Source organism: Rhinoderma darwinii, chromosome 10 (assembly GCF_050947455.1).
Source record: "Rhinoderma darwinii isolate aRhiDar2 chromosome 10, aRhiDar2.hap1, whole genome shotgun sequence".
Classification (NCBI taxonomy): domain Eukaryota; kingdom Metazoa; phylum Chordata; class Amphibia; order Anura; family Rhinodermatidae; genus Rhinoderma; species Rhinoderma darwinii.
Window position 1 is genome coordinate 67451950 of NC_134696.1, and position 23538 is coordinate 67475487.

A 23538-nucleotide genomic window follows, 5' to 3' on the forward strand; every position below is an offset into this window, starting at 1 on the left:
TTCATATGCGCGCGCTGGCTCTTTAAGAGCATACACTACGGGACACAGCGGACCGGAGCGGAAGTGAGCGCTGGCGTCTCCTAGGAAGGAAATGGGGACCAGCGCTCACAGATCTATGGCTGCGGGCGTCGGGAGGTGAGTGAACCTGATGGCCCGCGGCCATGGACGCTACAAGGGGATTGCTGTGTAGCACCATATACAAGGTGGGGCTGTGTGGTACTATATTCAAGGAGGAGCTGTGTGGCACTATATACAAGGTGGGGCTGTGTAGCACTATATAAAAGGGGAGAGCTGTGTAGCATTATTTACAAGGGGGTCTGTGGAGCACTATATACAAGGGGGGCTGTGTGGCACTATATACAAGGCGGGGCTGTATAGGACTATATACAAGGGGGGGCTCTGTAGCACTATATACAAGGGGGTCTGTGTGGCACTATATAAAAGGGGGGCTGTGTGGCACTATATACTAGGGGGGCTGTGTGGCACTATATAGGTACAAGGAGGGGCTGTGTAGCACTATATACAAGGGGGGCTGTGTGGCACTATACACAAGGGGGGGCTGTGTGGCTCTATAAAAAAGGGGGGCTGTGTAAAACGATATACTAAGTGGGTGCGCTGTGTGGCACTTTACTAAGTCGGGGGCTGTTTGCCACTACTTACAAGGGGGCTGTATGGCACTATTTACAAGGGGGGAAGGCTGTGTGGTGCTATCCACAGGGGGCTGTGTATGGCGCTATCTACATAGGGGCTGTGTGTGGAGCTATATACACAAAGGGGTTCATCATTAATGTGGGGGCACAAAGGGGCACTGTTATTGTGTCGAGCACTGAGGGATTATTATTACCATCTGGGGCACTGTGGATTACGAGTTTGTTTAGAGGATGGGGTATAGGTGTGGAGGGTGCTGGAAAAGAGAGAAACCAACATGTCTATGAGTCAAATTCTGCAGAGACGAGTTGTGGCTGGAATAAGTCATCACAGTGGTCTGGGTGGGATGAAGAAAAAAAGGGAACGTGAACGACACTAATCAGAGAAAACATCACCTGCGAGTCACCAGATATAAATGTGCTATAAACACTTATATCGTCTGCTCCTGTGTATAACTGACATCTACCACTATATGGTCACTACATGGTGGTAATATTGGTCTTTGTATGGTGGTTCTTATTCAGTAACAGTATGGGGGTATTATTCAGTCACTATGTGGTTATGCTGTGGCAGTATTATTCAGTCCCTTTGTGGTTATGGTGTGGCAGTATTATTCACTAACAGTGCGGGGGTATTACTTGGTAACTATGTGGTTGTGATGTGTGTGGTGGTATTATTCAGTAACAGCATGAGGATATTATTCAGTCACTATGTGGTTATGGTGTGGCGGTATTATTTGGACCTTATAATGTATTATTATTGGTAATACTGGTCTTATAATAGTAAGTTGTGTTCAGTAACAGTATGCAGGTAATATTTCATTGGTATAGTGGTATATTTTAATAACTGTATATGTATATAGATAATTTTTTTGTGTGAGAGGGGGGAAAAATGCTTTTGGGGCTTGCAACACTCTTGGATGTGCTAGAAATCAGTGATGCAGTTCTCGGCAGACCGCCTTCTAAATTGAATGCATTATTGATACAGTATGGGTGTGTTCACCTCAGCGTTTGGTATCCGTTAATGGGTTCCATCAGCCCTTTTCGTCGGCAAAACCCACCAATGGAAAGGCAAACGGAAGACATAGCTTCCGTTTGCATTACCATTGATTTCAATGGTAATGCTTCCATTGCAAATGGTTTCTGTTTGTCTCCGTTCCGTAAGGTTTCTGTTTTGTATTTTATGGAATCAAAAGCCCAGTCGACTGCGCTATTGTTTCTCCCCAAAAACACAGAAACCTTACAGAACAGAGACAAACGGAAACCATTTGCAACAGAAACATTACCTTTCAAATCAGTGGTAATGCAAATGGAAGCTATGGTATCAGTTTGGTTTGCGTTCATGGGTTCTCGACAGAAAGGTATGATGGAAGTCATCAACTGAACCCCGACACAGATGTAAAGAGGCCCTAATTCAGCATTTTCGGCCCGACTTTTAACTTTGACCAGGGCCGCACTTTGTCTAAAATTGGCCCTGTTTGTGTGTATATGTGTGTGTATATAAGTCTTTGTGTTTGTATGTGTATATGTTCCAGTGTGTGTGTATATGTGCCTGTGTGTCTATATATATGTGTCTGCATGTGTATATATGCCTCTTTGTAAGTGTGTGTTCAGTATTAAAGTAGAACAAATAAAATGAAGAAATCTGTGCTGCCCCTTATATATTATGCTGACCCGTTAGGGAAACCACATTTTTATACATGGTAATCTCTAAAACTTGAAAAAATTAATGGCAAATTATACATGGAAATAAGATGTTTAAAATTATTCATGGAAATTATATTTTTAAAGTGTATCTCCAGTTTGGAGGTGCACTGCATTATAAATATATCACTGTGTGTTATCTGTGGTGTTACATAGGACTGCAGATAACATCCACTACATTATCTGTACTCAGAGAGTTAATCACTGTGTTATTTGTGGTGTTTCATAGGACTGCAGGTAATATAGTGCATTATCTTTACTCAGAGAGTTATCACTGTTATCTGTGGTGTTACATAGGACTGCAGCTAACATCCACTACATTATCTATTCTCAGAGAGTTAACACTTTGTGTTATCTGTAGTGTTAGGGCATGACCAGACGTGGCGTGTTTCTGCCGACACTGTTCGCATCAATGCCGCACATGATCTGCGTTGCAGGAAATTGAAGCGGATTAGCCGTTGCATCTTCAGGTGAAGAGTACTTCCCTTCTCTCTATCAGTGCAGGATAGAGAGAAGGGACAGCCCTTTCTCTAGTAAAAAAGGAAAATAAATTCATACTTACCCGGCCGTTGTCTTGGTGACGCGTCCCTCATTCGACATCCAGGCCGACCTACCTGGATAACGCGGCAGTCCATGAGTCCGCTGCAGCTTGTGATTGGCCTGTGAGTGGCTGCAGCCGTCACATGGACTGAAACATCACCCAGGGAGGCCGGACTGGAGGAAGAAGCAGAGAGTTCTCGGTAAGTATGAACTTCTATTTTTTTTACAGGTTGATCTATATTGTGATCGGAAGTCACTGTCCAGGGTGCTGAAACATTTACTGCCGATCGTTTAACTCTTTCAGCGTACCCTGGACAGTGACTATCTCCTGACGTCGCCTAGCAACGCTCCTGTAATTACGGGTGCACACACGTAGTCACCCGTAGTTACGGGAGCCCCATAGACTTCTATGGGCCTGCCCGTGCCATAATAACGGCCCGTGATTACGGGGGTTTTTACGTTAGTATGCATGGGGCCTCAGTCTGGCTATAGACCTAGAAATACATAGGTCCAGCCAGAATGAAGAAATATCATGTTCGTAAAAGCAATACGCTACGCAACACACATAACATCTGCGTATTTTATTGCAGAATTTTGAATCTCCATTGAAGTCAATGGAGAAATTCCGCAATGAGTCTGCAACAAGTCCGCTACACGTCCACAACAGCCAGTGTATGCTGCGGACACCAAATTCCGCACCGCAGCCTATGGTCCGAAGCGGAGTATTCCACAACATGTGCACGAACCCAACTAAAAAGCAGTGGAAAGCAATGGAGAAAATGTCCGCTGCGGATTTCCGCAGCGGACTGGCCGCAGCGGAATTCCAGAGCAATTCCACCACGTCTGGCCATGCCCTTACAGAGGACTATAGGTAACATCTACTACAGGGACGTAACTAGGAAAGACTGGGCCCCATAGCAAACTTTTGACTGGGGCCCCCCCTCCCCTGGGTGTCACACAACCCCCCCCCCTTGTAGATAGTGCCTTTTTTACAGCCCCCCCTGTAGATAACGCCATACAGCCCCCCCTCTGTAGATAGCGCCAAACATCCCCCTGTAGAGTACGCCATACAGCCCCCCTGTAGATAACGCCATACAGCCCCCCTGTAGATAACGCCATACAGACCCCCTGTAGAGAACGCCATACAGCCCCCCCCTGTAGGGAACGCCATACAGCCCCCTCTGTAGGGAACGCCATACAGCCCCCCCTCTAGGGAACGCCATACAGCCCCCCCCCCCTGTAGAGAATGCCATACAGCTCCCCCCCTGTAGGGAACGCCATACAGCCACCCCCCCCCCCTGTAGGGAACGCCATACAGCGTCCCCCCCCTGTAGGGAACGCCATACTGCGTCCCCCCTCCCAACAAAAATGCGACCTACAGTGTGTCCTACAAAATACATGTATCCCCTCTCCACAGGATCTCCACAGGATCTCCACAGGATAAGGGATACATGTGTGATCGCTGGCAGCGATAGGGAGAACAGGGGACTGAAAGTCCCCTGAACTTCTCCATGACTAACCTCGGACTTCCGGTGTCTGCGCAGCTCAATAAAAATGAAAGAAGCGCTGGTCACGCATGCGCACAAGCACGACCGGCGCTCCATTCATTTCTACGGAGCTGCCGACACAGACCCCGGAAGTCCGAGGTTTGTGATGGAGAACTTCAGGGGACTTTCAGTCCCCCGTTCTCCCTATCAATGCCAGCGATCACACATGTATCCCCTGCCCTGTGGATGTCCTGTGGAGAGGGGGATACATGTCTTTTGCTCTATTTTGCGCCTTCAGGACCAGACACCGTTTAGCCATTTTTAGCACGTGTTAGTTAAATGGCTATAACTTTTTTATTTGTTAAGCTAACGACGTGATTTTTGCGATGTTTTTTCCGTAGACAATGCAGGTTTCATTTTTTATCGTTTTTATACACCTTTTTTGCTATTTTAGAATTTTTATTCATAAAGTTTGAAAATAATAGTAAAAAGAAAGCATTTTTACGTTTCAGCTATTTTTTTTTTGGTAATATAGTTTTACCCTAAAATAGACCTTTTATTTGTGATCGCCATTGTCTACCGTAAATTTTTATATATTACATGTCTATATTAGGGTAATTGGGTCAGCGCTAGCGTTACAACAATGTTTGGCGGGGGGGGGAACGTTTTTTTTTTGGGGGTGGGTATTTTATGTGTATTTATTAATTTTTTTTGCACTTTACTTTATTATTTTTTTATTGCTATGGTCTGTCCCTCAAAGGTCAAAGAAGACCTTTGGGGAACTTTATATATTTTTTTTCTTTCTTTTACACCATGTTTTTCCACTGTAACTGGAGCTGCACAGCAGCCCCAGTTACAGGGGAAATCAGCCCTCTCATAGTGACTATTGTCACTAATAGGGCTGTGCTGGGTCTTGTTAGACCCAGTAGCAGCCTGCCACTAACGGCACCCGGCGATCATGTGACCAGTCACATGGTCACAGGGAGGAATAGAGACAGCGCCGCTGCTGCTGTCTCTATTCCTGTACACAGCGCGCACTGAGCGCTGTGTACAAGTGATCAGAGAAGACAGAAGCAGCGAAAGCTGCTTCTATCCTCTCCTCAGGGTCCCCGGCAGTCACTGACAGCCGGAGACCCGACATTCAGCTGCCCGATCGCGCGGGCAGCAAGTTAAAACCCGAGCCGTAGAAAGTCTATGGCTCGGGTTTTAAGGACCCTGACCGCTGGCCATAAAAATGCAGCCAGCGGTCGGGAACCAGTTAATGGCAGAGCGGGGAGATACCTCCCTGCTCTGCCGTAGTGTTCAGTGGCGTCCCGCTGTAGCAGCCATAGCGGCTGCTAGCGGAGCCTCCGGCCATGGTGGGGGCCTGAGCCGGCGGGCGACACAGGCCCCCTCATGCCGCGGGCCCCGTAGCAGCCGCTACTGCTGCTACGGCGGTAGTTACGCCACTGATCTACTACATTATCTGTACTCAGAGAGTAATCGCTGTGTTATATGTGGTGTTACATAGGACTGCAGGTGACATCTGCTACATTATCTGCACTGTGTATAAATGTGCTGTTTGGGTATATATTGATCTGTATGTGAATGTGAAATTATTCATGGAAAGAATATTTTGAATGTGTATCTCCAGTTTGGAGGTGGACTGCATGAAAAAAATCACTGTGTGTTATCTGTGGTGTTACATAGGGCTGCAGGTAATACTGCTACATTATCTGTACTCAGAGAGTTATCACAGTGTCAGCTGTAAAGTTACATAGGACTGCCGGCAACATCTACTACATTATCTGCACTGTGTATAAATGTGCTGTGTAGGCATATATGGGTCTGTAGGTGAATGTGTCTTTGTGCTTGTATATATGTGCCTTTTATGTATTTGTATATGTTCCTGTCTGTGTATTTATGTGCCTGTGTGTGTCTATATATTTACCATACATAGTTACATAGGTTGAAAAAAGACACAGGTCCATCCAGTTCAACTTTTCTCAATAAATTACCCGTCATTTATTGCTTGATTAATTATAACCCTCAATACCATTTATCAGTAAATAAGCATCTAGCCTTTTTTTAAATGTTGACATAGTATCTGACATCGTAGTACGGTATTGCATTCTTGGGGTTGGGCATTCCATAGCTTGACCACTCTAACTGTAAAGATCACTTTCCTATAGTGATGTCTGAAATGTCTTTCTTTCACACGCAATGCATGTCCCCTGGTCCTTTGTAAGGTCCTTGGAAGGAACAGATCACTTGCTAGTTCTCTGTATTGACCACACATATACTTATACATGTAAATAAGATCACCTCTAAGACGTCTTTTTTCCAAGCTGAACAAGCCAAATATTTCTAGATTTTCATTGTAAGCGACACCTCCCATCCAATTTAATAATTTAGTTGTCTGCCTTTGAACACTCTCCAGTTCTCCTATATCCTACTTACAATGTGGAGCCCAAAACTGAATTCCATATTCAAGATGTGGCCTTACAAGGCATTTATAGAGGGGTAATATTACATTTGAATCACTGGTTTTTATCTCCCTTTTATACACCCTAAAATCCTATTTTCTTTTGCAGCTGCTGCTTGACATTGAGTGTTCCGTTATCCCCATTTTTTTTCCATTTAATGTATATGCATTAATACTATTATTTAGTCCTAGGTGCATTACTTTCCATTTATCAACATTAAATTTAATCTGCCATGTTTTTGCCAATGCTGCCAGTTTATCTAAGTCTTTCTGTAATATTTTATAGTTTAGTTGAGTTTTAAGTATCCTACAAAGTTTTGTATCGTCAGCAAAAACTGACACGTTGCTATCAATCCCATCCACAAGGTAACACTTATCGTTGGGGTACCCCGCTGCTGACTTCAGCCCATTTTGAGTTACTTCCATCTATATCGGACTCCTTGTTTTCTGCCCCTTAACCAATTCTTTACCCACTTGTATATATGGTCCCCCAGTCCCTGTGTCTGTAGCTTCAGAACAAGACTGTTGTGTGGAACAGTATAAAAGCTTTTTTCTAAATACAAATAAATCACATCAGCTGCATGACCAACATCCAGATTTGCACTTACCTCCTCATAGAAACTGAGCAAGTTAGTTAGGCACGCCCTGTCCTTCATGAATCTATGCTGGTTATCAGTTATTAGACTTTTCCCCGCTATAAACTTTTGCAGTTCATGTCTTAGAATGCCCTCAAATATTTTGCATACCACAGATGTCAAACTTAATGGTTGGTAGTTACGCAGTTCCACCTTTTTACCCTTCCTAAATATTGGTGCAAGATCAGCCGTCCTCCAATCCTGTGGCATTGATCCTGTTACAAGAGAGTCTAAGATGAGATACAATGGTCTGTCCAAGACTGAGCTCAATTCCCTTAACACCCGTGGATGAATGCCGTCTGCGCCAGGGGCTTTATCAATATTTAATATGCTTAGACGCAGCTGTGCTTCCTCCTGTGTTAAGCAGGTAATATTGGGTGGGGAACCTTTATCACTGTCCCCTGAATATCTGGCACTGGGAGCTCATCAGTAAACAAGCAAAAGTATGTGTTTAATATATCCCTTTGTCCTCTACAATTATATTCCCATGGTCATCTTTAAGAGGGCCAATATTATCAGATTTTTTCTTTTTGACATTAATATATTTATAAAACATTTTGGGATTAATTTTAATGTTGTTAGCGATTTGTTTTTCTATAGATAACTTTGCTAACTTGATTTAATTTTAAAATTTTCTATTGAGATCTTTGTAAGTCTGGAATGCTTTTGTTGAGCCCTCAGCCTTCAATGTTTTGAATGTCCATCCCTCTACCTTTATGTTGGTATATATTCCAGAATGTGTATATATATATTTGCCTGTTTGTCTAAATATCTGCCTTTATGTATGTACAGTATATATGTTACAGTATTTGCTTGTCTATATATGTGTCTCATTTTTGATTTGTGGACGGCAGCAGTAGAGAGTCCCGCAAAAGGCGCCATCCAACCTAAGGCCGGCCCTGGCTGTAGTACACTAAAGGTATGTGTCACTAGCATGAAGACATATGGAGAGCCAGAACATGACATTTATCCACCCCTAGGTCTCATTGACTTAGTCAGAAGAGAGAGAGAGACGTTTTAGAGGCGTGGTTAGATATTTATGGTGTTTTGGCTTATTTTTAAAAAAAATAGCATTAGTATGTTGTGTGCACCACACTTTTTAGGTCTTGCCTCTGCCACATTAAATTTGGCCAAAGACATTAGAGAGCTATTGGTCTAAAAGGCATATTATTTCTTTAGAGGGAGATTACCAGTTGCAAGAAGGAGAGGGTGAAGCTGGGAACGGTACAAATCTAAACTATTTGACAACTAATAAAGTTTTGTTGTACTGCTGCCCTGACATATGACCTATGGCTGCCTTAGCTTAACCACTTAATTTTCAACAGCAAATTTCATTGGGCAACTTATGGATGTCCATAGAGTCATATCACACATAGCTTACCTGGTGCCAAAGGGGCTCCACGCACCTAATAAGACTTCTAATTACTGCAGAATTAGAGGAAGCAAGCCGAGGACTTCAATACAGTTCTAAAGATTTTTTTAGATATACTCCCTACCCATTATAATATTACTTCAGACCCACTAACCCTACCCTTACTATTCACCCCCCCCCCCCATCACAACCCCCTTTTCCTAGCACTAAAGAGTCTGGTAAAGTAAAGCACCAAGGATATGCTGTGACTGATATAATAACACTCTTGTACAGGTAGAGTATTGTCATCTCTAACTATTTAGTTGTGCCTGTAATCTGATTACTTTCATCAAATGTGTACTTCTCATACAATATGTGCAACATGTGCTTTTGTGTTAAGATGTTTTTTAAAAAATATAATAAAAACATTGAAAACAAATTTAAAGTGTCTAATCTCTGTTTCACCAGAATTGTTGGGGGATGACCAGTCCGATAGACATCCCCTAAAGACATTTGATTTCTGAGAAATCTCATGTCTAGGATTCTTTATTATTTACACAGGCAGAGTGGTATGTCCGTTTGTATGGGTGGCTGTGCCTAGTACTGCAGCTCATCCTACTCACTTGAAATTGGACTAAACTCACCACAGTAATTATGCAATTTAATAATATTACCAACATTTCAATTTAATGTCCAGGATCTTTTATAAGACAAGCATTTTCACTACTTAAAGATGTGATCTCATTATTGTCACTGTTTAAAGGGGTTTTCTCATCTTTTTCTTGGGGAACCAACACTGTAGTATTACATTGTAGACTACGTCTCCTCTAAAGTGTTGGTTCCCCCAAGAAAATGATGAGAAGAATCCTATTCAGAGCAGCTTCCTGTACAGACACTTAGGGGGGTTCCATGCGCGGTACCCTCTCTATGATGTCGATATTCCCTATTATCACATATGGACATGGGTTGCCTCTTCAACAGGAAATGTTATCATTCCTAACTTCTCTAAACATGACATAGATATTATGAATCATCATTCAAACATTAACAAATGTTACCTGCAGTAGATTTGCCTTTCGGTACTCTGCTTTCCTTCCAAACTTCGGGAACATGGTTGGCATTCTATTAAATTGGCATGTGTGTGAGAGATAGGGAAAAGAGCTGTACTAGGGACAAGAACCTATGTTAGTACTTTCTCAGTAAAGCGCTGAAGATTGTGTCGGTACTATAATGAGTCATAAATAGTTTGTTAATGGAAGCAACAGTGACATTCGCAAAAATCTTTGCAAAACCTTTTATAACCAAATGTTCAAAATATTTTAAAAAATCACGTACTGCTGGTGCAGAACAGGGCAACCATAACAAACAATATATTCATTGTACTATAGTAAGTGCTAATATCCATTTATTAAGTACAACTAAGTATTAGAAACAGTGAACATCAAAGGTGTTTTGTGTTGCATAGGATACAATAAATACTAAACATGTAAACCGTGATGACATCAAAGAAAGTTATCTAAAATATTCATCTACTGCAATAAAATCAATTCAAATTAGATTACCAGTCAGTGTCTGGTCTGACGGGACTATGGCTCAGTCAACAGGGGATTATGAAGCTGATATGAGCTCATTCTCCCAACAGTATATTTACTAAACCATCACCTATACTGCTTTTCTCCATCTGTCTTCCTCTTTCACTATACCCCCCACTAAACACACAGTGCTAAAACTCCACCCATTCCCTCCTGTGATGCAATTAGTTTGTGTTTCTGAATGGTGCTACCATCCAACCCCGGTATCAAATAAAACAAACCCTCCTCAATAGGTTGAACGCTCCAAACATTTCTGCCTAGAAAAGGAATCCACACTTAAAATCTATACGCTTCCCATGTAATGCTTAGTCTCTGTGTGACAGACTCCTACAAATGGAAAACTTTCTTTGCTAAGTTATAGAAGACCTATGGGTGATTTAAACAAAATAAGAGAAAATTAAAACCACTAAAACTGGAATCTTCAACAAGAACAGATGTCAACAACATGGTAAGTGATAGATGCTGCTTTGTGATGATGTTATCTTCCAGACATATACTCTGTGTTTATTTGTTAAACATGTTCCTGCTTGTGGCATTTAACTCCTTCATGTCTAAATTCAAACCACATTGTATGTCCCTTCTACTACCAGCCAGCATTAGTATGGCATTAATTGTGTAAGAACTTCGAAAAAATATGTATAATAACATACAAATGTATAAACATTAATGCAGGCGTAACATACAACTAATTGTTACGGAACACCAGAAATTGCTTGTTTGTTTTTCTGGTCTACATAAATCAGGTAATGAGTTAACAAATTTCACTCTGAATGTTTATAGTAATTTACTCTTTCATATTCATTTGGCTGTGAGTGATATTTATCATTTAGAAAACAGAGGTGGGGGTCACAACTTCTCTACTTCACTATAATTGTTCATAAATGCAGCACCACGTATGCACATGAATAGAGCAGATAGCCATATCTATGACTAATGTCCATCTATAAAATTACTGTATTGGCGGTCCTATAATTGAAATCATCCCTGGATGCGACATCTGGGGGTGGCCCATAGTAAGCTGCAATCACAGTGTGCGTAGCACTTTCTTACATGTTATTTCTATTAATTTATTAAAAATACCGGACAGTAAATCCAGTTAACGCACCAAACCTAATTTAATATCATGTATACTGTTATGTTTGAGAATATGAAAATGTATTCACATGATGCAACAGTTTTGAAACTTAAAGTCATTCTGTCATTTATAATGTGGTATGTTACATATTATCATGATTGGGCTGCATTAAAATACATCATATATATAAGACGCTAGCACATTTACGAACACTTGCAATAGATGTGTCATTTGAAAATTTGAAGCTTTATTTTTCTTTACCATGACAAATATGCATTACTATAGTCGTACAATATCCTTTATGAGTAACATCCTTTCTATGTTAATGTAACTTTTACACAGTTCTGCTGGTAAAGTTGTTACAAAGTTTGCATTTACGACAAATCTACCTGTAGAAGATGTTTACTAATGAGCGTGTGTTTTTTATGTCGTTTAGAGAATGTCTGCTGTTACAATTTTTTTTAGAAATTTTTACAAGCATGGTATAGACTAAGTTTTGAACTGCAGTGAAACTTTACTTAATCCTCTTCTTAAAGACTAAAGGTTTTAGACAGCTTAGTTTGACTAGTTTACATATTAACTGCAATAGAGAGCAGAATCTAGGCTTAAAAGGCAGAATCATGCTAAATAGTCACTAGAGTCGTGTTTGTAAAGGCTGAACTGCTGCCTAATCAAACAGACATGTTATGAATAAGACGTATTAAGATGTTTGCCTGTAAGATTACACTTCTAGGATCACTAGTCTCTATCTTCAGTACATTTTCTATACCTTGTATCTTTAGGCTGCAATAAATAAAATAAAAATACATTGTATTATTCACCACAAACGATACATCCTGCATAGACGTAGATATGCATGGAAGATGTTTATTAAGCACTGGACTGGAAAAATTATATCTTTTTTTTTGTGTATACAATACAGTAAGTATATTCTAATAGTAACAATTGACCCCCTCAAAAAAATTCTATAAATGCATAGCACCTCACACTTCAATGCATTACATTTCATAATCTGCCATTTCATGGTAACTAGTCCTTCGTCTGGTTCACATGCAGTTATTTTCATTTTTATTCCAATAGCGGAAATACAATTGTAAAGCAGCATAAACAACCAGTGAGGCAAAACAGAATAAATTATTGGAGAGAATACTTTTAAAGATGTGCTTTGATTTTACATTGTGGTTGTGTGAAGCATGCCCAGCTACACTGTGATTTCACAGTTGTTCCCTCAGAACAATGTTCCGTAACTTGGTAACAGTAAAAGGGTTCTCAGAAATGGTTCTATTTTCTGCATATAAATGTCTCTTATGTGTCCACACATTCGTTTTCTGTAAAACTGTACAGTACTATAAAAAGGGTAAACTCATCTAAATTCAACATTTTTAGTCTCCTGGGTTGGCAATCTGTCCAAATCTAACAAGCAATTTTTTTTAACTCAGGGACTAACCCCTTTCATATGGAAACATAATGACAGCTTCATTACCAGGCTCCCCCATAGAGAGTAAGGCTGGGTTTACACATTACCATTCTGTAAAGATCTATTCATTATTATGATTACACTTGAAAGTACAAGAGTGCTTACAGTGATTTCCCCCAAAAAATGCACAATTTCTTAAAAACAATTGAAATTGATAGATGAGGGGATTCATTCCAATGTTGAGGCTAAAAAAGTCTTCTGTATTGTTGGAGGAACCACCAGATTTTCCATAGTCTGATAACACAAACATATAACATGTCCGATTAGCTTGAAATATAAAGGCAACAACCACCGTCAGTTGAAAACTATTGCAACAGAATATTTAAATGCCACAATTATTAATGCTAGATGTGATTGTAAGCAGATTACATGAAAATCATATCATTTTAACCTGATAAATACAATAATATAATGTACATGATCTCAACCTAACAACATAATCTAGAGCATTTTACTCCGGCATTATTGTGTAATTAAGTAGGAAATCTGCATATTATATTCATACTAGTAAACTAGTCACGGAGGTTCAGAATCTGACTATTAGCACTCCAGATTAGACTCATGCATGGCACGTAAGTACACTCAGACTCACAAATAGACTCGCAATGGAACACACATAAAAAGATTCATAGATAGAAGTGACAAAACTAGACAATAATTCTCTTTGGACTAGGTTACCAGAACACTTTAAGAATTAAATAAGGAATTTAATGCATTTCATTTAAATGGGCATTGGAATCTTGATGACCTAGAACTTTTACAAACAGGAGTATTGATCTGCATCTGACCATATCACAATGAGTTTTTCAGTGGCCGTCAGTGATAAATTTAAAAATATATGATTAATAAGACATAAATATTGCGTGCAACATTAAAAAGTAACGTTTTACTTTAAGAGATCTTTTCATTAAAAAAAAAATCACTTTATTAACCAAATTTATATTTATGACCAATCATAAAATAAATAATGTAACATGATCTAGCATTTTAAATGCATAATAATATTCCATCACAAGTTGCTTCAGCATACATGTAAAACACAATATCATTAAATTTCGCATAGTTACACTATAGGTCAAGAAAACCTTGTAGAGAGATTACAATCAATCATCAAACATTCGGAAATTAGACTTGATGCTGTACAGACACACTCCAATCACCTTGTCATTTTTATAATCGTGAAAGCTGCTTAGACCTTTCCCCGTGTTCAGAAGTAAAGCTGCAAATAAGTTTGACCTCGAATCTTAGTATTTCAGCTATAAATTTTCCCATGCTACTGTTCATTATTTATTTATATAATCTGTACTTCTTTTATGTTGATAAATTGCTTTTACTTTACGCTTAAAAAAAGAAAGCATTTTCCATCAATATTCAACTCAATTGTACAATTATTTACTACCACTTGCCGTCTTCCCGTGTTCTGAGGCATTATAGAGATCAGGTGTTGTCACTCACATTGAAAGAAGAGTTGGGGGTACACATTCATAAGTACGTAACTACCTGACTACCAGGGAGCGGAAGATGACTGACCTGATCAAGCCTTTAATCCTACAGCAAGGAAAGATCGGCAGGGGACATTTAGCCTCTATCATAGAGGTTTAGAGTTATTTTTTTTTAACACTTCACTCATAGAGTGAAGTGTTAATAGTGTAATACTATTTATTATTGTATATTGTAAATCTTCAAAATGAAGCACCAGTTATGATAGAAGAATATAGTTTGTCAGTAAATCAAAATGAATGACTTTATATATTTATCTTCAAGGTTTTTTTTTTGTTTTTTTTACTTGTGTCAATAATATGAAATAAGTCTTCAAAGTTCAGAAATGTTTATATTTATAGGTGATTTCCACTCAATTAATGTCTAAAATACTAAGATCAGTATCATGCCCTGCTTTCAGGGTTAATCAGTTACACCAAGTGTCTAATTTCTGCTGGGTTGTGGAACTGGAATTTAGAATAGAATATTGGTCATGTTTCCTTATCTAAGAGACAATCTTAGTGAAAACAGGAATATAAAGTCAGCAGGAGCTGTTCAAACAAATTGGATTAAAAAGAGACGTATCACATGACCATACGGTAATTAGAAGTACCTTGAAGTGCTGATCACTCAGCAGAATTTACAAAACATGCTGAGTAACATTTTGATTTGAAAGTTTCTACAGATTTATTACATTGGATATTATATTTATGACTGGCATTTGTTAAAGGGGTTTTCCCACAATAAACACTACTAGTATATCTATTAAATAGCTTTCTGATATTGGCTTTAAAAAGTCCCTGCGAGGCTGAACCATTTGGTTTGTTACACTATGCCTGAATTAACGTTGTTTTACCAAGACTTCCGGTGCCTTGGAGACTTCTCTGTGCATGTACAAGCAATAAAGTGGACAATCACACAAAGACAAAAGTACATCACTGAATAACAGGTAGTGCAGAGGATCCACATAGTTTTTAGTATATCAAGTAAACAAGCCATCAGTGTAAGATTGGTGCCAGTCTGAAACACTGCCATCCCTAACCAATCAAGTGACTGATTCAATCAAGTGACTGATGTGTTTCAATCTCAAAATATTGTTGGGTTGGGAAGGGCACTGTTTTGTAAAAATTCCAAAGGTAGAGCTGCAGTGGACCGAGCATTACAGCCCTATCATTCTATAGGCATCAATGGAGGTCCCAGTGGTTGGACCTTTACTGATTTAAAATTGGTGGAATATCAATTTAACAAAATTTATTGTGAGAAGAAAAATCCTTTAAGGAAAAGTACAAAGATGCCTATATCTAAAAGCAATATAAATATAATAGTATAGTAGAAATGAAATATATGTAAACATAAACAAGAAATGTATAGTGCACACAGTAGACTTAGGCCATGTTCACATGACGTGGATTCCATGCCTAAATTCAGGTAGAATGTGCAAGCATTCCGCCATCAATATGTGAAAGGGGTATTTTATGCCCCATTCACAAGCTTCATACAAAACTAGCGCAGAATAACGACCGCACTGCAGATTTTAAAATCTGGACAATGTTCATTATTGACATGGATTCCATGATGAAAAGCCATGAATTAGCTCCACTGAACGTCAATGGAGCTAATCCGCATGCACATCTGCATCTTACTCCGTGCCATGAATCACAGTTAACATAGTGGCAAAATTGGCTTACATTGTTGTTACATAGTATTGTATTTTCATAGGGCATTATTATGTTAATGATTTACTATATTATTTTTTATCGTTATTTCCTAATATGTTGCAAATAAAATAGTTTGATCAGTTAGCACAATTGTTTTCTTATAGGTTATCAGCTTTATTCCATGACATGTACGCTCTTAGGTCTTGAAAAAGTCCATAACCCACACGCATAAGAGTTTTGCATAAGCCTGTGTAAGGGATAAATATGTCTTTAATTCAAACTTCTCTTTGATTCACAGTTTACTAACTGGTGAACCTTGAAAGTATTGTTCTTTTCAGTTTCATTTCAAAAGAACATAAAAATAGAAATATTTTTTACAGCAAATGCAAATATACTGTATTCATTTTTGGTATTTTTTGTATCTGTTCATCTTCTTATAACTATGCTGTCGTTTTATGGGTGTACTGTACATTATATAGGGCATAAATGCTTACTGCGTACATGTGAGGCTACAAAAATGCTTGAAGTAAAGGATTTATGTTTATTGTGTTTAACTTCCATACTCGTCTGGAACGTGCATAGCAACATTGTAATGCAACAAGAATAGTAACACAATGCAGCTTATACTGATTTGCTTTTTAAACTGTTTATGTAATGTCTATTCACTCCTAAAATATCCACTTTCCACTTTATTATATTTTTTGTCCTCATACAATTTTTTTTAAGTGATTGATTTATTATTTTGTATTGCTTAGTATAGCCAAGCTAAAGTGTGTTCTTCAAGTAACATACATTATTTTTTAAAAATAAATTATTAAAACACAATGAACAAATCTTGAAAGCCAGGGACTGGGAGGCCCACAAGAGAGGATTAGGAGTACTAAAAACAAAGGTTAATCTATAAGCATAATCAAGTACACACAATAAAAAGGTGATTTCAATGTCCATAGGAAGTGCTACAACTTATAGAAAAAAAAATTATGAAAATGACATAAAACAGGTGTATGCATGTCTCAATTTTACATTGCTTTGATTATTGCTACTTTATGGCACTTATGACTAGAGAATATTGCTCATTTTGATTATAACACAAAATATAGTATATACTGTCGCTAATAAAACTATATTTTGTGTTATACTAATCAAAATTAGCAATATCCTGCAGTCATAAGTGTATCTTCTTCCAAAGGTTTTGTGAATTTAATAATAACTAAATACACAAATCTTTTGGAACAAGAGACAGTATGTGCTGTAAATAAATAATTCTACCACTTCTTTACATTTTGACAAGTGTTAAGATCCCACCACAAAACAGCTAGGCAACTTACATCTCACAAATGGCATGTCTTAAATGCAGTATGTCAGGATGATGTATGGAACATTCATACCATAATGTTAAAAATATTTTCTCTGTACTGTAAAGAATAATTGTGTTTCAAGAATTTTAAAAAATCTATTTTTTCAGTATAATAATGATATTTTCTCCAATATATTTTCATTGAGGAATTTTTCTCCCTCCTATAGATTTTGCAGCGGTAGCTCTTAAAGTCGATACTGTACACACTTTGCAGAAAATATGTTAGGGCCGTTTCCCATCCTGTTCAAATGTGTTTTTTTTTTCTTTTTCAAACGGACACATTATTTAATCCGTAGCTTTTCAAAACGACTTCAGTCTTGGTTAAAAGCGTCGGTTTGGCTCCATTTAAGTTTGACCAGGATCAGTTTTTTTCTTAACAGAATAGACAAACTGAGACTTATTTTCTGTCCTGTTGAACAATTGTATACTGACAGGTCTGTTTTCTATACAATGCAAGTCTATGGCAACAGGATGCTACAGGATAGGCATCCTGTTGCACCATCCTGTTCGACATCCATTTTTTTTCATGATTAAAAAAAAAGCTGTTTTAACTTGATACTAAAAAGTAATGTGAACTACAAGTCCATGCATGCATGTTACCATTCAGTACTTTGTAAGTATTAGGGTATGTTCACACACAAACGCAAAATACGTCTGAAATTACGGAGCTGTTTTCAGGCGAAAACAGCTCCTGAATTTCAGACGTTTTTGCAAGTACTAGCGTTTTTCGCGGCGTCCATTACGGACGTAGTTGGAGCTGTTTTTCAATGGAGTCAATGAAAAATGGCTCCAAAAACGTCCCAAGAAGTGTCCTGCACACCTTTGACACGGGCGTATTTTTACGCGCCGTCTTTTGACAGCGACACGTAAAATTACACCTCATCTGAACAGAACATCGTAAAACCCATTGCAAGCAATGGGCAGATGTTTGCAGACGTAATGAAGCCGTCTTTTCAGGCGTAATTCGAGGCGTAAAACTCCCGAATTACGTCTGAAAATAGGCTGTGTGAACATACCCTTACTTTGTGGGGGATGGACACCAAACTGAATATTTGCCCCAGGTGAAAGAAAAGCTTGCTTTTACAAGGGAAAATGGCACCTTCAGAGATTAAAAATGTGAGCCAGGACTTTACTAGATGTCTGTGACCGATACCTCTGATGGATGCCATGCGTTGGCCATCCATCGTCGTAGACCCACATGTTAAATAAGCCTTTTACGTTTCACGTTACATTTTTTTACTTGATGTTGTGAGATTGTGTTAAATTGGCATCATGACTATTTGCAATTCAAGAAAAAGAAAGGGTTGACACATCTGTAAGAGGAAACAGGAATGTTATAAGTCTCCAAGTATAATGGAAGAAGCAGAAAATCAACTAATAAAGCAAATAGACGAGGCAGCAAATCATAATGAAGTCATTATTATGGGGGATATAAACTGGGAGGCCGAAACCTGCAGGTCCAACAAAGGAAACAGGTTTTTGACAATAATTAAGGACAATTACCTTTCACAACTGGTGCAAGATGCAACAAGTGGGGGGCACTTCTAGACCTAATTCTAACCAATAGGCCGAACAGAATATCAAAAGTACAGGTTGGGGGTCACCTAGGTAATAGTGATCACAACATAATAATTTTTCATCTATTCTTTAACCCCTTGCTGTTGCTAATATGTCTATTTACATCAGGAAAGGATATTTAAAGAAGGCGCCCACAGGGAAACAGTGGCAATGCTTGTAATACTCCAAAACGTTTCTGATTGCAAGCATTTAACTCCTCAGGTGCCGGTGTCATATGTGACCACCGGCATCTGAAGAGTTTTTACTGACCTTTCACTTTGGGGATGTTCACTGGCTCCCGCATAGCGAGATCGCGGGAAACGGTATACTCCTATAGCAGCTGGGAGCCTTGTGAACTTTCCCAGCCCTGCTATAGGAACATTGCTATTGAAACTTGCCTGTGGCAGGTCTCCTAATTGTGGCCATAGACTTCAATATTGTAATATTGCAGTACATGACATAAGCAAGCTAATGATTGCAGGTTCAGGCCACCTAGGGGAGGGCTAAATAACAGTAAATATATAAAAAGAAATAAAGAAAAATAATCATAAACACATTAGTTATCCCCATGTCCAAAAATGGCCAAACTATAAAAATATTAAAATATTTATCCAATACGGTGAGCAGGAAAAAAGGTAAAAATGGCCGAATAGCAGTTTTTTTGCCACTTTAACCCCCACAAAAATTTAATAAAAAGTGATCAAAATGCCAGGCATTCCCCTAAATGGTATTAGTAAAAACTACATATTTCCATCTACAAAAAGACGCCTTACACAGCTCTGTACACAGAAATATAAAAAGTTATGGGGTCACAATTCGGCAATGCAAAAAAAATGTTGGAGCTTTCAAATTTTTGCATTTCTTTAAACTTACTAAAACATAACAAAAACTATATAAAATTGGAATCACCGAAATCGTACTGACCCGCAGAATAAAGGCAATGTGTAATTTTCACTGTACATTAAACTACATAAAAAAGAAACCCATAAGATAATGGTGAAACTGCAGTTTTTTTTCAAATTCCACCCTATTCTGAATTTTTTCCAGCTTCCCAGTACATCACACATAATATTAAATAGTATAATTATAAAGTAAAACTTGTCCTATAAAAATACAACCCTCATATGACTGTGTCAAAGAAAAATAAAAAGAGTTATGACTTTTTGAAGGCGGGGAGGAAAAAACAAAAGCATAAAAACGAAAATTTGGCTGTTCCTGAAAGGGTTAATGAGATGTTTGGTTGAGGACTTACAAAAACACCAAACTTCAAAAAGCCCAATTTTCATGGGCTGAGGGATGACCTTAAGAGTATAAACTGGGACAATCTCCTCAAAAATAAAAATACACAAACTAAATAAGACATTTTTAAAAGCCTCTCACATAGGTCCTGTGGAAAATATATACCTTATGGGAAAAAACAAACTAGAAACAGGATGAAATCGATGTCGTTAAATAAAACAGTAAGAGCGGCAATAAATGATAAAAAGAAATCATTCAAACTACTAAAGCAAGACGGAAGTGACTAGAAATTAACCCCTTAATGTCCGAGCCATTTTTTTTATTTTTTATTTTCGTTTTTCACTCCCCGCCTTCCCAGAGCCATAACACCTTTATTTTTCTGTCAATAGAGTAGTGTGAGGGCTTATCTTTTGTCGGAAGGAGTTCTAATTTCTATTGGTAGCATTTAAAGTGCCATATACCCTACTAAGAAACGGAATTTTTTTTATTTGCAGGCTGAAATTGGAAAAAACTGTGATTCCTCCATTGTTTTTTGGGTTCCTTTTTTACGGTTTCCACCATGCAGTAAAACGGATAACTTAACTTTATTCTGTGGCTCACTCCGATTACGGTAATACCAAACTTATATAGTTTTCTTTATATTTTACTATTTAAAAAAGAAAATAAATTTGTTAAAAAAATTGTTTTATTCCACCCCATTCTGAGAGCCATAACTTTTAGATTTTTACGTCGATTGCGTGGTTTGAGGGCTTATTATTTTGCGGGGCGAGCTGTAGGTTTTATGGGTACCATTTTTTGGTACATACAACTTTTAGGTTTTTATTACATTCTTTTTGAGGGCTAAGTTGACCAAAAAACAGTGATTTGGGTGTTTAAAAGGTTTTATTTTTTACGGCTTTACCATGCACGTTAAATAATGCTATATTGTAATAGTTCAGACTTTAACGGATGCAGCGATACCAATTTTGATAACTTTTTCATTTTGTACATTAGAGAAAAAAAGGGAAAAGTTTTTTTTGAACTTTTTTGGCACGGCCAGACGTGGCAGAGTTTTTCCGCTGCAAATGTTGGTGCAGATTTGGGGCATTTACGCAACGAATCTGCACCAACATTTGCATATTTGACAGGTAATTCAGACATTGCAGAAAAGACAGCGGACTTGCCACAGATTTCAGTTTTTGCATTGCAAAGGCTGAAATCCGCAGTGAAATTCTGCTTCTGCTCCGCAACAGACAGTGCCTGCTGCAGAGGGAAAATTCCGCACCGCAGCCTATGGTCCGTAGCGGAGTTTTCCGCAACGTCTGAACTAACTGGCCTAAAAATGTTTTGAAACAACTGCAAAAAAACTTCCGCAGGAGAATTCAACTGCGGACTTTCCGCAGCGGAATTCCACAGCAATTCCGCCATGTCTGGCCGTGCCCTTAATATTTTAACTAAAAACAGTATTTGACTTTTTTTTACACATTCTATTAGTCCACCTAGGGGGACTTGAACCAGCGATCATTAGCTATAATAATGTATAGCAATACTAATGTATTGCAGTGTATAGTCATTTTTACAGGCTTCTGTTAAGCCCTGCCACAGGCAGGGCTTAACAGAGGCAGAGTGAAAGCAGACCTGGGTGCCTTCATTGGTTGGGCTACTGGACTGCCATGACAACCATCACTGCCCCCGATTGCGTTTCTGGGAGATGATGAACTGTCGGAGGGGGCCCCCTCTTTTCAATGCCTCAGATGTTGCGTCGTGATTGACCACAGCATTTGAGGGGTTAAACGGTCAGGAACAGCGTGATCACTGTTTCTGGCAGTTAGTCCCGCGTGTCAGCTGTTGTACACAGCTGATATCTGCAACGTATGGCGCGTGAGTGCGCTCCATACTTCTCCCCCTGCACCAGGATGCACCGTGACGTTCTGGTGCATGAAGGGGTTAAATAATTATAGAGAAAAAAAAAAGTTGTGTATAAGACAAATAAAGGCAGCAAAGATTGAAATAGGGAGACTCATTGCCAAAGAAAGTAGAAATAACCCCAATTTTTTTTTTCACATAAATAAATAATAAGAAACTCAAGACTCAAAGTGTCGGCCCTCTCAAAAATAATCTGGATGTAAGGGTGGAGGAGGATGAGGAAAAGTCCCATCTATTAAACACCCTTTTCTCTACTGTATTTACACATGAAAATCTAATGTCAGACGACATGATTAGGGATAAAATAAATTCTCCGTTAAATGTCACCTGCTTAACCCAGTAAGAAGTGCAGTGCCGTGTTAAAAACACTAAAATAGACAAATCAATCACCGGGTTCGGATGGTATACACCCCCGCGTTCAACAGACCCTTATTTCTGATTTTTAAGGATTCTATCATGACAGGGTCTGTTCCACAGGACTTGCGCATAGCAAATATGATGCCAATATTCAAAAAGGGGTCATAAAATGAGCCAGGAAAATATAGACCTGTAAGTCTAACCTCCATTGTGGGTAAAATATTTGAGGGTTTTGTAAGAGATGCTATTCTCAAGTATCTCAATTCAAATAAACTATTATTGCAGCATCAGCATCGGTTTATGAGGGATCAGTCCTGGCAAACCAATCTGATTAGCTTCTATGAGAAGGCACATTCTAGACTGGACCAGGGTAAGGCTGTGGATGTGGTGTATCTAGACTTTTCAAAGGCGTTTGATAGTGTGCAGCATAAAGGGTTGGTAAAATGAAAATGATGGGACTGGGGGAAAATATGTGTAATTGGGTCAACAACTGGCTCAATGATAGAAAACAGAAGGTGGTTATTAATGTTATATAATGGGTCGCAGTTGCCAATGGGGTTCCACAGGGTTCTGTATAGGGCCCACATAATATATTTATTAATTATCTTGTAGAGGGTTTACAGAGTATAATTTCAGTATTTGCAGATGATACTAAGCTCTGTAAAGCAATCAGCACAGAGGAGGATAATGTAATACTACAGAGGGATTTGGAGAAGCAGGAGGTTTGGGCAGAGAAATGGCAAAATAAGTTTAATGTGGATAAATGTAAGGTTATGCACTTGGGCCAAGGAAATAGATTGTACAATTATGCATTAAATGGTAAAACACTGGGTAAAACTACTGCTGAAAAAGAATTGGGGATATTGGTAGACAGTACATTTGCCTTTTGCAACCAGTGTCAGGCAGCTGCTGCCAAGGCAAATAAAATCATGGGATGTATCAAAAGAGGCATAGATGCTCATGACAAAAACATCGTTTTGCCTCTTTACAAATCACTAGTCAGACCACATATCG

General features: G+C 38.7%; 1 protein-coding gene across 1 annotated transcript in view; it reads left to right on the forward strand.

Annotated features, from left to right (window-relative positions):
- The first annotated feature begins 10635 nt into the window (after positions 1-10635).
- LOC142661479 (netrin-1-like) overlaps positions 10636-23538 on the forward strand; it is a 116278-nt gene continuing 103375 nt past the window's right edge. The window contains exon 1 of the mRNA XM_075838875.1: positions 10636-10868. The gene's annotated coding sequence lies outside the window, so the exon portion shown is untranslated. The remainder of the gene's footprint in view (positions 10869-23538) is intronic.